The sequence below is a fragment of the Rhinoderma darwinii genome, chromosome 5 (assembly GCF_050947455.1).
Source record: "Rhinoderma darwinii isolate aRhiDar2 chromosome 5, aRhiDar2.hap1, whole genome shotgun sequence".
In the NCBI taxonomy this organism is placed as follows: domain Eukaryota; kingdom Metazoa; phylum Chordata; class Amphibia; order Anura; family Rhinodermatidae; genus Rhinoderma; species Rhinoderma darwinii.
Window position 1 is genome coordinate 228,134,874 of NC_134691.1, and position 16,655 is coordinate 228,151,528.

The 16,655-nt window shown below is 46.1% G+C and overlaps 5 non-coding genes and 3 pseudogenes across 5 annotated transcripts; all 8 read right to left on the bottom strand.

Annotated features, from left to right (window-relative positions):
• LOC142654504 (U2 spliceosomal RNA) lies at window positions 1-102 on the bottom strand (annotated as a pseudogene).
• A 1,340-nt stretch (window positions 103-1,442) lies between these two features.
• On the bottom strand, window positions 1,443-1,645 carry LOC142654022 (U2 spliceosomal RNA; annotated as a pseudogene).
• A 1,350-nt stretch (window positions 1,646-2,995) lies between these two features.
• LOC142654638 (U2 spliceosomal RNA) lies at window positions 2,996-3,106 on the bottom strand (annotated as a pseudogene).
• Window positions 3,107-4,444: 1,338 nt separating this feature from the next.
• LOC142653951 (U2 spliceosomal RNA) lies at window positions 4,445-4,636 on the bottom strand. Its single transcript, XR_012848787.1, has one exon. It is a non-coding gene; the product is annotated as a U2 spliceosomal RNA (small nuclear RNA).
• A 6,891-nt stretch (window positions 4,637-11,527) lies between these two features.
• LOC142653468 (U2 spliceosomal RNA) lies at window positions 11,528-11,718 on the bottom strand. The gene has a single exon (XR_012848398.1). It is a non-coding gene; the product is annotated as a U2 spliceosomal RNA (small nuclear RNA).
• Window positions 11,719-13,056: 1,338 nt separating this feature from the next.
• Window positions 13,057-13,247, bottom strand: LOC142653469 (U2 spliceosomal RNA). Its single transcript, XR_012848399.1, has one exon. It is a non-coding gene; the product is annotated as a U2 spliceosomal RNA (small nuclear RNA).
• A 1,336-nt stretch (window positions 13,248-14,583) lies between these two features.
• On the bottom strand, window positions 14,584-14,774 carry LOC142653470 (U2 spliceosomal RNA). The gene has a single exon (XR_012848400.1). It is a non-coding gene; the product is annotated as a U2 spliceosomal RNA (small nuclear RNA).
• Window positions 14,775-16,114: 1,340 nt separating this feature from the next.
• Window positions 16,115-16,305, bottom strand: LOC142653471 (U2 spliceosomal RNA). Its single transcript, XR_012848401.1, has one exon. It is a non-coding gene; the product is annotated as a U2 spliceosomal RNA (small nuclear RNA).
• Between the last annotated feature and the right edge of the window lie 350 nt (window positions 16,306-16,655).

Consider the following 16,655-nt stretch of genomic DNA (forward strand, 5'->3'; position numbering starts at 1 on the left):
TAGTGTTTATAGCCCCCAGTGGTTCTCCGAGCTATCTATCCTTACAAGGACTGATAAGAACAGATACTACACTTGATCTTAGCCAAAAGGCCGAGAAGCGATAACCCGAGCGGCCCTTGCCTTGCCCGAGCCTGTCCCATACTGCTGTTCACCCCTTGCAGCGATTGATTCAGCCTACTCCTAGGCAATTCCATGGGGCCCTGCAGGCTCACACACATTTACAGCTACTAAGCGGGAGGGAGGTGAATAAAGGCCGGAGAGGAAGCTACACAGGATTTGCTTCTTTTGCTTGCACCACAATGCAGTGCTGAAAGAGGAGGAATCTACATAAAAACGCCTTCCTGGCAACGCCCAAATGCCCTCCTGCCATGCAGATAAACACTGGCAGCGGCAGCAAGTGCATGCCCACAGCCACCCCTTGTTCCTTCACACCTTGTATCAGCTGTAATCCAGTCCAGTCCAGTCCAGTGCTGCCTGCTGAGCAGCACTGACCAACACTGCCTGGGCCCAGGCTTTTATCTCTGAGGCAGGCCCCATTATGATGTCAGAAAGCTGGCTCTGGAATCCTGAGGGCTCCACTATGACACGTGCAAAGTTCCGTCTGAACTTTATATAAGACGGTGCGGCTCAGTCAGTCACTCAGTGTTGCCTGAGAGGGCAACACTGCAACAGCCGGCCGCCAGGCTGTCTTTTTTTTGCACATTTATTTGCCTCCAGGAGGCCACAAGAGGGAGACAAGGGACTGCAAAATGGAAAATAGGCATCCACCAACTTTACAGACAACTTCTCTTTGCTCCTACAACCTCCATCCTTGCACAGTTTGTTATTCTTCCAGGTAACATAGTAACAAATCCAAATTGCTGCTCTCTTTGTAGGCAAGCAAGGGTTTGTTGCAACTGCAATTCTTACTTCTTCTTGGAAATGTAGGGACGACAGTACATTCCATCACATCCATCTAGTGTACACAGGTAGGTCCATTGTGGCGGGCGGGCTGCTTTAATGGCTGTTTGCTGTTCCCCCTACTCCACTCCACTATTTGACTGTGGTGCTGCATCAATCAATCAGTGGCTGGCTCAGGTGCAGCTCTTTAACCTACCTAAAAGGGAGGGCGGAGAGAAGACAAGGAAGGTGAATGAGCTGTTCCAATGTGAAATGCCGGAAACACAGAAACACAGAAGACACACACACACACACACACACACACACACACACACACACACACACACACACACACACACACACACACACACACAACAAGAGGTGGCAATGTATTAATTAATTGCATTTAATAAATGAGCTCATTATCACACATGACTGTACAAATGCATTGTCCAACAGGTGTTGAAATAATGGGATTAAAAGGGGAGATCCCATCAGAAAGACAAAAACAATAGCAAACACAAATAGCACTTTTGGAATCTGATTTTAGTCAACACATAAGGGAAGGGTGCACCGGTCCTGGAAATACTGCAATACCAGGTCAATGCGTGGAGTGGACAGAGCAAGCTCTATTTCCATCTCCCTGTTCTAAAAATCCATTTAATATATGGTCCCCAGATAGGGGACGTATCAGATATTAAACTGATAAGAACAGATTTTTTTTTTTTTTTTTTTTAATTCATTCAGATCACGTCTTAAAAATCATAAAATTCAAAATAAAAAAGACTTAGATCATCACAATGAAAACTGAAAACGTACAATTAATTTTTGTTTTCCTCTTTCCTTTTTTTTCCTTAAGAAATCAAAAAAACATTCCTTTTTTAACAGCAATAGTTCCTAACATATCCACTAGATGTTCCTGCAAATCATTACCATCCCACTCACAGTTTACAATGCACGTTAACCATGTTGGCACACCATACCTTTCAAGAAACCCTGGTAAATTTTCTCTTACACAGAGCCGCACCCTCCTCCGCATTTTTTCAAAATTAATTTTACTACGTAACTGCTCTACTTCTTCCAATAACCTGTCTCTTTCTGCTCTTTCCTCTTCTGAAATGACACTTTTTTTCTTTCTCTCTGCTTTTTTCCTTTTTTTCTCATCACTTTGCCCACTTCCTTCCAATTTATGAAGCTTGCCTTCTTCCAAACTAACTTCCGCTTCCTTTCTTTTGACTATCTTCTTATTTTCCTCTTGTACCTCACGTTTGCTTTTCTTTGGGCACGATTTGAATATGTGCCCCTCCTCTCCACACATATTACATACTTTCCCTTTCTGACATTCATTATACTTATGTCCCTCTTGCAGACATTTTGTACACATTACTTTCTCACAGGCTTCTCTCTCATGACCATACTCTTTACAATTCAAACAAAACATATCCATTCCAAGAAAAAATAAATTTCCACACGCACTTCCAATCTTGAACCGCGCTGGAGGAAACAATAGGTTTCTAGATTCACCAATTCTCACAAATTTACAAAGAAATTTCCACTTCCCAGTCCAAAATCCAAAAGGGTTAAACACTTTCCCCTTTCCCACCACCTCCTCACAAAACTTATTGAGAAATAACTTAATGTCCTCTTCATCCACGTAAGGCGAAAACATTTTTACAACCACCAACTTTTTGTTTGGCACAAAATGTGGTGTTACCTTCACACCCACAAGTCTTGGGTCCCTTTTACCTTCCTTCAAGCGTTCTAAAAAGACAGCATAAATTTCTTCTGTGGCGAAGGTAACGTCAAAGCACCCTCTCCTCGGATAGTCCATCACCGCCAAAATGCATGATCTCTCCAGCTGAAAGAAATCCAACAAAAGAACCTTTGTGATGAACTCCAGATCCTTCCTTTGTCGCTCAGATTCCTCCACGAAAAACCGGACAGCATTCCTGGTACGCATATATTCGGGAATTTCCTCCATCCTGCTCCAAACGAATTCCAGCAATCTCCAAAGAATACCTTCAGTACCGAAGTACCAGGCAGGTGATCGCTCCCCGTTGCCCTGGACTAATCCTCCTCCCCAATAGCAGCAGAGGGGTGAAGTCTCTCCTAAGAGAAACGATCCCCCCAGGCCAAGGAAAAGGGTACCAGGGCACCTCCTGACCAAGAAACAAGGCAATACCCTAAAGTACTACACTTGATCTTAGCCAAAAGGCCGAGAAGCGATAACCCGAGCGGCCCTTGCCTTGCCCGAGCCTGTCCCATACTGCTGTTCACCCCTTGCAGCGATTGATTCAGCCTACTCCTAGGCAATTCCATGGGGCCCTGCAGGCTCACACACATTTACAGCTACTAAGCGGGAGGGAGGTGAATAAAGGCCGGAGAGGAAGCTACACAGGATTTGCTTCTTTTGCTTGCACCACAATGCAGTGCTGAAAGAGGAGGAATCTACATAAAAACGCCTTCCTGGCAACGCCCAAATGCCCTCCTGCCATGCAGATAAACACTGGCAGCGGCAGCAAGTGCATGCCCACAGCCACCCCTTGTTCCTTCACACCTTGTATCAGCTGTAATCCAGTCCAGTCCAGTCCAGTGCTGCCTGCTGAGCAGCACTGACCAACACTGCCTGGGCCCAGGCTTTTATCTCTGAGGCAGGCCCCATTATGATGTCAGAAAGCTGGCTCTGGAATCCTGAGGGCTCCACTATGACACGTGCAAAGTTCCGTCTGAACTTTATATAAGACGGTGCGGCTCAGTCAGTCACTCAGTGTTGCCTGAGAGGGCAACACTGCAACAGCCGGCCGCCAGGCTGTCTTTTTTTTGCACATTTATTTGCCTCCAGGAGGCCACAAGAGGGAGACAAGGGACTGCAAAATGGAAAATAGGCATCCACCAACTTTACAGACAACTTCTCTTTGCTCCTACAACCTCCATCCTTGCACAGTTTGTTATTCTTCCAGGTAACATAGTAACAAATCCAAATTGCTGCTCTCTTTGTAGGCAAGCAAGGGTTTGTTGCAACTGCAATTCTTACTTCTTCTTGGAAATGTAGGGACGACAGTACATTCCATCACATCCATCTAGTGTACACAGGTAGGTCCATTGTGGCGGGCGGGCTGCTTTAATGGCTGTTTGCTGTTCCCCCTACTCCACTCCACTATTTGACTGTGGTGCTGCATCAATCAATCAGTGGCTGGCTCAGGTGCAGCTCTTTAACCTACCTAAAAGGGAGGGCGGAGAGAAGACAAGGAAGGTGAATGAGCTGTTCCAATGTGAAATGCCGGAAACACAGAAACACAGAAGACACACACACACACACACACACACACACACACACACACACACACACACACACACACACACACACACACACACAACAAGAGGTGGCAATGTATTAATTAATTGCATTTAATAAATGAGCTCATTATCACACATGACTGTACAAATGCATTGTCCAACAGGTGTTGAAATAATGGGATTAAAAGGGGAGATCCCATCAGAAAGACAAAAACAATAGCAAACACAAATAGCACTTTTGGAATCTGATTTTAGTCAACACATAAGGGAAGGGTGCACCGGTCCTGGAAATACTGCAATACCAGGTCAATGCGTGGAGTGGACAGAGCAAGCTCTATTTCCATCTCCCTGTTCTAAAAATCCATTTAATATATGGTCCCCAGATAGGGGACGTATCAGATATTAAACTGATAAGAACAGATAAGGTTTCAACAAAGTTTTTTATTGGCAAAAATAATATATTTTACAGACTTTTTTTTAAAATTGAAACCACAAGATAAAATCAACAGCATAATACATGAATATTCATACATTTAAATGAATACAAAAGTAATAATAATAAGACCATTAATACAGATGTTATAATAAAAGTACAGAACAATAGCAGGATAAAATTTATACAGGGCATAAAAGACATAAAAGAATAAAACCATTTTTATTTACAATGTTATGGTATTCCACATTTGCAAACACCACATGGATGTTGCTTCTTTTACCCCTAGCTGCTTTTTGTCCCTAAGATAATAAATATACATTTCACTTAGGGCATATTTCACACAATTTTTAACGTCAATAAAATCATGTTTAAAAAGCAGAATGTTCCTAACCTTCCAAATGGCATTCTTAAAACAGTTTAAAATGATCCAACAGACCATTTGCTGTTTAAAACTTGGGCAGTTAAAAAGACCATAAAACACGTATTCAAATTTAAGATCTTTAAGACCGCAGGCCCATTTCAGCAATGGGCCTACCTTCCTCCAAACCTCCTGTGCATATGGGCAGTTCCAAAACAGGTGCATTATCGTCTCGTCGTCACCACACCTGTCTCTCGGGCACTTGGCTCTCGCCACCAGTCCTCGCCTATGCTGGAATTCACGAGTAGGGAGGCACTGGTGAACGATTGCCCAGGCAAGGTCCTTGTGCACATTTGCCATAAATTTCCCGAAAACGTTCCGCCACACCACCTTGGACCTTGCCTGTGAGAAATTTGAAACTGCCAGTGTATCCTCCTGCCGCCTACAGGAGAGTGACACTTTTTTCTGGTCCCCCAATATGTCAGGCTCCAATTCTTGGAGACCTAGGAGCCTGACAGTTTTTTCGAGCACCGCATATTGTTTTGGGGGACACAGAAGCACAGGAGAATTCAAAGGGACACGAAACCATCGTTTAAAAATCATGCCCGTAGCGTACTTTAAAAAGTAGCTAAAAATACCATCAGAATTATACATTTTAAAACAGAAGCAAAAGTATTTAATGTAAAAGAAGTTAAAAAGGTTAGGAACATCTCTCCCGCCATTGTCCTTACATCTGTACATAAAATCACGTTTTAGTTTTTCCATTTTGGAACCCCATAAAAACATAAAACAGATCCTGGTCACTTTTTTAATATATAAAATTGTTGGAGGGAAAACCATAGCTACATAAAGCATTATGGGTAATAAAACAGATTTAATTATTAAAACTTTTCCCTCCATGGTGAGATTTCTCAAATTCCACATTAAAACCTTTTTTTCCATTTTGGCAATTACTGAATCCCAATTGGGTCTCCCATCGTTTTCTTGATTAAAAACAATTCCTAAAATTTTTATCTGATCCTGCTGCATGTTAACTCCTGGTGTCACAGAGGAATCCCATACACCAGTATAAAAACAGTCACACTTATCAACGTTTAATTTAAAACCAGAGGCTTCACAAAAAAAGCCGGTGTTCCTCAATGCCCGTCTCATAGAAGCGGCGTCTGGGCATAGGACGGTGGCGTCATCCATATAGCCTAGGATTTTTACCTGGTTCCCCCTTCCTCCAGGTATGGGCACGCCTCTGATGACTTTATCATCTCTTATTAGGGTGAACAGAGGTTCTATGGCACAAATAAAAAGGAGCGGAGACAACGGGCACCCCTGTTTCACCCCTGATAAAAGAGGAACACCTTTAGTTAAAAATCCGTTGATAGAAATTTGGCTAAAACAGGATCGATATAAAAGCTTAATACGTGTTAAAATAATTTCAGGAACAGCCATCTTTTTAAGAACCATAAAAAGATATTCATGGGAGACCCGGTCAAAAGCCTTCTCGAAATCTAAGGATAAAATAGCAAGGCTTTGACCCCTTTCTTTAAAATACCAAATGATGTCACGTAAAATATTCAGGGACTCAGTAATTGACCTCCCAGGTACCCCACATACCTGGTTTGGATGGATTAATTTATGAATAAAAGGTTTAAAACGGATTGTTATTAGTTTAGCTAAAATTTTACAATCAACGTTTAAAAGAGTAATAGGGCGCCAGTTTTTTAACTGGTCCCTCTCACCTTTTTTAAAAATTAAGGACACAATCCCCCTCCTCCAGGAAGGGGGCAGCTCTTCAGTAATAAAAACTTCCTTATACAATAAAAACATGTCATTCTTTAAAATTTCCCAAAAAGCATGATAAAATTCGATGGGCAGACCATCTTCCCCAGGAGCTTTCCCATTAGAAAAACTTTTAAAAGCAAATAAAAGTTCCTCCAAGGTAATATTACGGGATAAAACTTCCTGGTCTAAAATATCTAGCTTGGCATCAAGGGAATTAAGAACATGTTCTAAAAAGGAAGGATCAATATTTTTCTTGTTAAAAAGAGATTGGTAGAAATTAAAAGCAGAATTTAAAATGCCGACCATAGTGGTTTCTCCTTCAAGGTTTAAAATGACATCTCGTTTATCCATTACCTTTTTGAAGAAGAACCGGGAACACTTCTCGCCATCCTCGAGGTGCTTTACATGTGAATTAAAAATTATTTGTTTCCCTTTCTCTTCTATGGCATATTTTATTTCAGCTTTAAGATTTAAGATATCATCATCAACATCCATACCAATCTCCTTCAATTTAAAAAGTACATGTAAACGTTTATTAAGAACATAAAACCATTGTTTTTTCTCTTTTGCTTTCTTCTTACCTGCTCGAATAAAAAAAGCTCTGATTTTGGGTTTAATGCCCTCCCACCAGTGTAGCATAGGCTGACTGGGCGCTCTATGGGACTGCCAACACTGGTAGGTCCGCACAAACTCCTCTTTAATGATGGGGTCCTCCAGGAGTGTGGTGTTTAGTCTCCAGGGACCCCTACAAGCTTTTTGCTCTCCCTCTAGCTCCAGGTGCACTGAAAGGAGCTTGTGATCAGATAAAATATTTGTTAAAAGCAAACATTTTTTGGGAATAAAACTATTAGAAGTGAAAATAAAATCAATTCTGGAGCTCACTCTTCCATTGGACCAGGTGGGGCCTGGGTCCGCAGGCAAGAGTTCCCTCCAGCAATCTTTCAATTTAAAATCACCAATAAAATTCTTGAGCAGGTAAGAAGTACGGTCAATTTTTCGATTAAAATCCCCACCCTGGCGGTGTTCTCCATCTCGCACACAGTTAAAATCACCACCCACCAGCAGGGGGGTAGACCCAACACAAAACAATGGTAAAATCTCTAATAGTTCTGCCCTCTCCTGTTTGGTAGGAGGGGCATAAACGTTTAAAACACGAATTAAAGTTCCATTAAAAAGCAAATGTATTAAAATAGCTCTGCCGGGCATGATTTCAGTCACTGTTTGGATGGAGATAAAACGACCTCGGCAGAGCAATCCAACCCCCGCAGAGCGACAGTCATTTCCACCAGACCAGACTGAGGGGCCTAGTTTCCAGTCCATCTTTAAATCTTGATATTCCAAGTCATTAGGGATTCCACATTCTTGAAGCAGGCAAAGGTCAAAGTCCACAGTCTCTAAAAATGAAAATAAAGCAGTCCTGCGGACAGGGCTCTTTAGGGACCTCACATTTAGTGAGGCGACTTTGATAGGAACCAACATAGTCTTAGTTGAGGTCAGGGTCCGAACCAGAAGAGTCGTACTCGGAGATCAGCTGCGAGTCTGGACCCCCTTTTTGAGGGGTCAATAAATCTTGGATGTTGGTAGGGTCAGAGCCAGATACGTGGGCGGCTCCAACCCCCACACTGCTCTCATCCGAACTCCGATAGGCAGCTTTCCTCCGAACTCCGGACTCCTCTTCCTCTCGCTGTCTCTTTGCAGAATGGCTCCTATCCATCTCCTCGAAGTCGCTCTCACCCATCTCTGGCCCCTGGCTGAAGATATCGCTGATGTCCTTCCTGGGCAGCTGCACAGGGGCCTGTGAGGTCCCATCGCTCTTGGCAACCTTTGCCTGCTTACGGGGAGCCTTCATCGCAAGCCCCTCCACAACCGCAGTGGAGGAACTTTGCTCCGACCCCCCCGTTGACCGGAAATGGTCAAAACGAGGCTCCAATCCAGCATATTTTAGGGTTTTCTTAATGGAGCCCTCGTCTGACACAGAGTGTCTCCGCTCCATGCCCACACTCTTGGGACAGGCGTCAGGTCCTACTGCAGAACCTACGGAGCCACGACGCCTGTCGCTAACCACTGCCTCAACAGGGTCCACTGCAGGCGGAGCAGAGGACCTGTTTGCAGAGGTGCCGGTCAACTTATGTCCAGCAGAGTCAGAATTCCTCCTGCTCTGCCTGGACCCGGTGGAATCCCTATGGCCGTCCCTCGAGGCTGACATCGGTGGGCCCCCCGATGGAGCTGTGAAGGACTTTGGCCTGGACCCCTCAGTCGTCAATGCTCGTTTTGGGGCATTACCAGCGGCGTCTGCACATGTTGCAAACTGCCGCTCTGGCCCTGGTCTGGGTGGCCCAGATTTCGCTCTGCGGGGGCAATCTTTAAAAGCATGCCCAGTCATGCCGCACAGATTGCACAACACCTCGGAACTGCATTTTGCCGCTACGTGTCCAACCTGGCCACACCTGTTACACTGCACCACGTGGGGCCGGTCACAATGTTCTCTGGTGTGGCCATATCTCAAGCAGTTCCGGCAGGCTATTGGCATCTGGGGGTAAAATAGGAATCCTCGATTCTTCCCAATGGCAAAGTTCTGGGGTGGGTGATGTAAGCCTCCAATGCCATTGGGATCCTGGCGGAACTTCACCCAATATTTTCTTTTGCCATTCCAGAAGCTCTGGGTGTTCAAGATTTTATGTGAGAAGCGGACCTCCCTGCAGTAACGACTGAGGAAGGTTTCAATGTCACACTCTGAGACAAATGGACTGAACATGCACATCACGAGCGGGACTTCTTCCTCCCCGTAGAGGAATAAAAAGTTCAGTCCATTTAGCCGCTCCTCACTCTGGTCCGCATCAGACAATCTTTTGTGCATGTTGTCGCAACATGCCGCGGCCGTAAAGGATACGGTGTACCGACCGCGGCTTTCCTGGTCGTTGAGACACAGGATGTCCGCCCGCTTGAGCCCCAGGAAGTCCAGCAGAATCACCTCCACAATGAAGCGAAGGTTCTTCCGCTGGCGATGGCCTTCTTCCACCTCGATGCGGACGGACTGGCGCAACCGGGTGTCCCCGGATGCAAATCCAAATGTATATGGCATTTTCAGTGCCTGGGGGCTAAGCCTGTCCCTTATAGCAGCAAGGGCTCAGATTCCACAATTAAGTGGAACCCTCCCCCAAGGCCAAGGATTAGGGTACCCCAGACACCTACGAAGCCCGATAAACGCCCTCGGAACGCTCTTAGAAAAACGCCTCAAGGCCGGTTGACCTCTTGGGTAAGGCGCGATCGCAACTCGTTGTCCGGGGGCTAAGCCCACTCCCCAAATAGCAGCAAGGGGGTGAAGTCTCTCTGTGAAAAGAGACGATCCCCCAAGGCCAAGGAGCAGGGTACCCCGGACACCTCCCAACAAAACCAGATGCAGAAATACTACACCTGATCTTGCCAAAAGGCCGAGAAGCGATAACCCGAGCGGCCCTTGCCTTGCCCGAGCCTGTCCCATACTGCTGTTCACCCCTTGCAGCGATTGATTCAGCCTACTCCTAGGCAATTCCATGGGGCCCTGCAGGCTCACACACATTTACAGCTACTAAGCGGGAGGGAGGTGAATAAAGGCCGGAGAGGAAGCTACACAGGATTTGCTTCTTTTGCTTGCACCACAATGCAGTGCTGAAAGAGGAGGAATCTACATAAAAACGCCTTCCTGGCAACGCCCAAATGCCCTCCTGCCATGCAGATAAACACTGGCAGCGGCAGCAAGTGCATGCCCACAGCCACCCCTTGTTCCTTCACACCTTGTATCAGCTGTAATCCAGTCCAGTCCAGTCCAGTGCTGCCTGCTGAGCAGCACTGACCAACACTGCCTGGGCCCAGGCTTTTATCTCTGAGGCAGGCCCCATTATGATGTCAGAAAGCTGGCTCTGGAATCCTGAGGGCTCCACTATGACACGTGCAAAGTTCCGTCTGAACTTTATATAAGACGGTGCGGCTCAGTCAGTCACTCAGTGTTGCCTGAGAGGGCAACACTGCAACAGCCGGCCGCCAGGCTGTCTTTTTTTTGCACATTTATTTGCCTCCAGGAGGCCACAAGAGGGAGACAAGGGACTGCAAAATGGAAAATAGGCATCCACCAACTTTACAGACAACTTCTCTTTGCTCCTACAACCTCCATCCTTGCACAGTTTGTTATTCTTCCAGGTAACATAGTAACAAATCCAAATTGCTGCTCTCTTTGTAGGCAAGCAAGGGTTTGTTGCAACTGCAATTCTTACTTCTTCTTGGAAATGTAGGGACGACAGTACATTCCATCACATCCATCTAGTGTACACAGGTAGGTCCATTGTGGCGGGCGGGCTGCTTTAATGGCTGTTTGCTGTTCCCCCTACTCCACTCCACTATTTGACTGTGGTGCTGCATCAATCAATCAGTGGCTGGCTCAGGTGCAGCTCTTTAACCTACCTAAAAGGGAGGGCGGAGAGAAGACAAGGAAGGTGAATGAGCTGTTCCAATGTGAAATGCCGGAAACACAGAAACACAGAAGACACACACACACACACACACACACACACACACACACACACACACACACACACACACACACACACACACACACAACAAGAGGTGGCAATGTATTAATTAATTGCATTTAATAAATGAGCTCATTATCACACATGACTGTACAAATGCATTGTCCAACAGGTGTTGAAATAATGGGATTAAAAGGGGAGATCCCATCAGAAAGACAAAAACAATAGCAAACACAAATAGCACTTTTGGAATCTGATTTTAGTCAACACATAAGGGAAGGGTGCACCGGTCCTGGAAATACTGCAATACCAGGTCAATGCGTGGAGTGGACAGAGCAAGCTCTATTTCCATCTCCCTGTTCTAAAAATCCATTTAATATATGGTCCCCAGATAGGGGACGTATCAGATATTAAACTGATAAGAACAGATACTACACTTGATCTTAGCCAAAAGGCCGAGAAGCGATAACCCGAGCGGCCCTTGCCTTGCCCGAGCCTGTCCCATACTGCTGTTCACCCCTTGCAGCGATTGATTCAGCCTACTCCTAGGCAATTCCATGGGGCCCTGCAGGCTCACACACATTTACAGCTACTAAGCGGGAGGGAGGTGAATAAAGGCCGGAGAGGAAGCTACACAGGATTTGCTTCTTTTGCTTGCACCACAATGCAGTGCTGAAAGAGGAGGAATCTACATAAAAACGCCTTCCTGGCAACGCCCAAATGCCCTCCTGCCATGCAGATAAACACTGGCAGCGGCAGCAAGTGCATGCCCACAGCCACCCCTTGTTCCTTCACACCTTGTATCAGCTGTAATCCAGTCCAGTCCAGTCCAGTGCTGCCTGCTGAGCAGCACTGACCAACACTGCCTGGGCCCAGGCTTTTATCTCTGAGGCAGGCCCCATTATGATGTCAGAAAGCTGGCTCTGGAATCCTGAGGGCTCCACTATGACACGTGCAAAGTTCCGTCTGAACTTTATATAAGACGGTGCGGCTCAGTCAGTCACTCAGTGTTGCCTGAGAGGGCAACACTGCAACAGCCGGCCGCCAGGCTGTCTTTTTTTTGCACATTTATTTGCCTCCAGGAGGCCACAAGAGGGAGACAAGGGACTGCAAAATGGAAAATAGGCATCCACCAACTTTACAGACAACTTCTCTTTGCTCCTACAACCTCCATCCTTGCACAGTTTGTTATTCTTCCAGGTAACATAGTAACAAATCCAAATTGCTGCTCTCTTTGTAGGCAAGCAAGGGTTTGTTGCAACTGCAATTCTTACTTCTTCTTGGAAATGTAGGGACGACAGTACATTCCATCACATCCATCTAGTGTACACAGGTAGGTCCATTGTGGCGGGCGGGCTGCTTTAATGGCTGTTTGCTGTTCCCCCTACTCCACTCCACTATTTGACTGTGGTGCTGCATCAATCAATCAGTGGCTGGCTCAGGTGCAGCTCTTTAACCTACCTAAAAGGGAGGGCGGAGAGAAGACAAGGAAGGTGAATGAGCTGTTCCAATGTGAAATGCCGGAAACACAGAAACACAGAAGACACACACACACACACACACACACACACACACACACACACACACACACACACACACACACACACACACACACAACAAGAGGTGGCAATGTATTAATTAATTGCATTTAATAAATGAGCTCATTATCACACATGACTGTACAAATGCATTGTCCAACAGGTGTTGAAATAATGGGATTAAAAGGGGAGATCCCATCAGAAAGACAAAAACAATAGCAAACACAAATAGCACTTTTGGAATCTGATTTTAGTCAACACATAAGGGAAGGGTGCACCGGTCCTGGAAATACTGCAATACCAGGTCAATGCGTGGAGTGGACAGAGCAAGCTCTATTTCCATCTCCCTGTTCTAAAAATCCATTTAATATATGGTCCCCAGATAGGGGACGTATCAGATATTAAACTGATAAGAACAGATACTACACTTGATCTTAGCCAAAAGGCCGAGAAGCGATAACCCGAGCGGCCCTTGCCTTGCCCGAGCCTGTCCCATACTGCTGTTCACCCCTTGCAGCGATTGATTCAGCCTACTCCTAGGCAATTCCATGGGGCCCTGCAGGCTCACACACATTTACAGCTACTAAGCGGGAGGGAGGTGAATAAAGGCCGGAGAGGAAGCTACACAGGATTTGCTTCTTTTGCTTGCACCACAATGCAGTGCTGAAAGAGGAGGAATCTACATAAAAACGCCTTCCTGGCAACGCCCAAATGCCCTCCTGCCATGCAGATAAACACTGGCAGCGGCAGCAAGTGCATGCCCACAGCCACCCCTTGTTCCTTCACACCTTGTATCAGCTGTAATCCAGTCCAGTCCAGTCCAGTGCTGCCTGCTGAGCAGCACTGACCAACACTGCCTGGGCCCAGGCTTTTATCTCTGAGGCAGGCCCCATTATGATGTCAGAAAGCTGGCTCTGGAATCCTGAGGGCTCCACTATGACACGTGCAAAGTTCCGTCTGAACTTTATATAAGACGGTGCGGCTCAGTCAGTCACTCAGTGTTGCCTGAGAGGGCAACACTGCAACAGCCGGCCGCCAGGCTGTCTTTTTTTTGCACATTTATTTGCCTCCAGGAGGCCACAAGAGGGAGACAAGGGACTGCAAAATGGAAAATAGGCATCCACCAACTTTACAGACAACTTCTCTTTGCTCCTACAACCTCCATCCTTGCACAGTTTGTTATTCTTCCAGGTAACATAGTAACAAATCCAAATTGCTGCTCTCTTTGTAGGCAAGCAAGGGTTTGTTGCAACTGCAATTCTTACTTCTTCTTGGAAATGTAGGGACGACAGTACATTCCATCACATCCATCTAGTGTACACAGGTAGGTCCATTGTGGCGGGCGGGCTGCTTTAATGGCTGTTTGCTGTTCCCCCTACTCCACTCCACTATTTGACTGTGGTGCTGCATCAATCAATCAGTGGCTGGCTCAGGTGCAGCTCTTTAACCTACCTAAAAGGGAGGGCGGAGAGAAGACAAGGAAGGTGAATGAGCTGTTCCAATGTGAAATGCCGGAAACACAGAAACACAGAAGACACACACACACACACACACACACACACACACACACACACACACACACACACACACACACACACACACACAACAAGAGGTGGCAATGTATTAATTAATTGCATTTAATAAATGAGCTCATTATCACACATGACTGTACAAATGCATTGTCCAACAGGTGTTGAAATAATGGGATTAAAAGGGGAGATCCCATCAGAAAGACAAAAACAATAGCAAACACAAATAGCACTTTTGGAATCTGATTTTAGTCAACACATAAGGGAAGGGTGCACCGGTCCTGGAAATACTGCAATACCAGGTCAATGCGTGGAGTGGACAGAGCAAGCTCTATTTCCATCTCCCTGTTCTAAAAATCCATTTAATATATGGTCCCCAGATAGGGGACGTATCAGATATTAAACTGATAAGAACAGATACTACACTTGATCTTAGCCAAAAGGCCGAGAAGCGATAACCCGAGCGGCCCTTGCCTTGCCCGAGCCTGTCCCATACTGCTGTTCACCCCTTGCAGCGATTGATTCAGCCTACTCCTAGGCAATTCCATGGGGCCCTGCAGGCTCACACACATTTACAGCTACTAAGCGGGAGGGAGGTGAATAAAGGCCGGAGAGGAAGCTACACAGGATTTGCTTCTTTTGCTTGCACCACAATGCAGTGCTGAAAGAGGAGGAATCTACATAAAAACGCCTTCCTGGCAACGCCCAAATGCCCTCCTGCCATGCAGATAAACACTGGCAGCGGCAGCAAGTGCATGCCCACAGCCACCCCTTGTTCCTTCACACCTTGTATCAGCTGTAATCCAGTCCAGTCCAGTCCAGTGCTGCCTGCTGAGCAGCACTGACCAACACTGCCTGGGCCCAGGCTTTTATCTCTGAGGCAGGCCCCATTATGATGTCAGAAAGCTGGCTCTGGAATCCTGAGGGCTCCACTATGACACGTGCAAAGTTCCGTCTGAACTTTATATAAGACGGTGCGGCTCAGTCAGTCACTCAGTGTTGCCTGAGAGGGCAACACTGCAACAGCCGGCCGCCAGGCTGTCTTTTTTTTGCACATTTATTTGCCTCCAGGAGGCCACAAGAGGGAGACAAGGGACTGCAAAATGGAAAATAGGCATCCACCAACTTTACAGACAACTTCTCTTTGCTCCTACAACCTCCATCCTTGCACAGTTTGTTATTCTTCCAGGTAACATAGTAACAAATCCAAATTGCTGCTCTCTTTGTAGGCAAGCAAGGGTTTGTTGCAACTGCAATTCTTACTTCTTCTTGGAAATGTAGGGACGACAGTACATTCCATCACATCCATCTAGTGTACACAGGTAGGTCCATTGTGGCGGGCGGGCTGCTTTAATGGCTGTTTGCTGTTCCCCCTACTCCACTCCACTATTTGACTGTGGTGCTGCATCAATCAATCAGTGGCTGGCTCAGGTGCAGCTCTTTAACCTACCTAAAAGGGAGGGCGGAGAGAAGACAAGGAAGGTGAATGAGCTGTTCCAATGTGAAATGCCGGAAACACAGAAACACAGAAGACACACACACACACACACACACACACACACACACACACACACACACACACACACACACACACACACACACACACAACAAGAGGTGGCAATGTATTAATTAATTGCATTTAATAAATGAGCTCATTATCACACATGACTGTACAAATGCATTGTCCAACAGGTGTTGAAATAATGGGATTAAAAGGGGAGATCCCATCAGAAAGACAAAAACAATAGCAAACACAAATAGCACTTTTGGAATCTGATTTTAGTCAACACATAAGGGAAGGGTGCACCGGTCCTGGAAATACTGCAATACCAGGTCAATGCGTGGAGTGGACAGAGCAAGCTCTATTTCCATCTCCCTGTTCTAAAAATCCATTTAATATATGGTCCCCAGATAGGGGACGTATCAGATATTAAACTGATAAGAACAGATACTACACTTGATCTTAGCCAAAAGGCCGAGAAGCGATAACCCGAGCGGCCCTTGCCTTGCCCGAGCCTGTCCCATACTGCTGTTCACCCCTTGCAGCGATTGATTCAGCCTACTCCTAGGCAATTCCATGGGGCCCTGCAGGCTCACACACATTTACAGCTACTAAGCGGGAGGGAGGTGAATAAAGGCCGGAGAGGAAGCTACACAGGATTTGCTTCTTTTGCTTGCACCACAATGCAGTGCTGAAAGAGGAGGAATCTACATAAAAACGCCTTCCTGGCAACGCCCAAATGCCCTCCTGCCATGCAGATAAACACTGGCAGCGGCAGCAAGTGCATGCCCACAGCCACCCCTTGTTCCTTCACACCTTGTATCAGCTGTAATCCA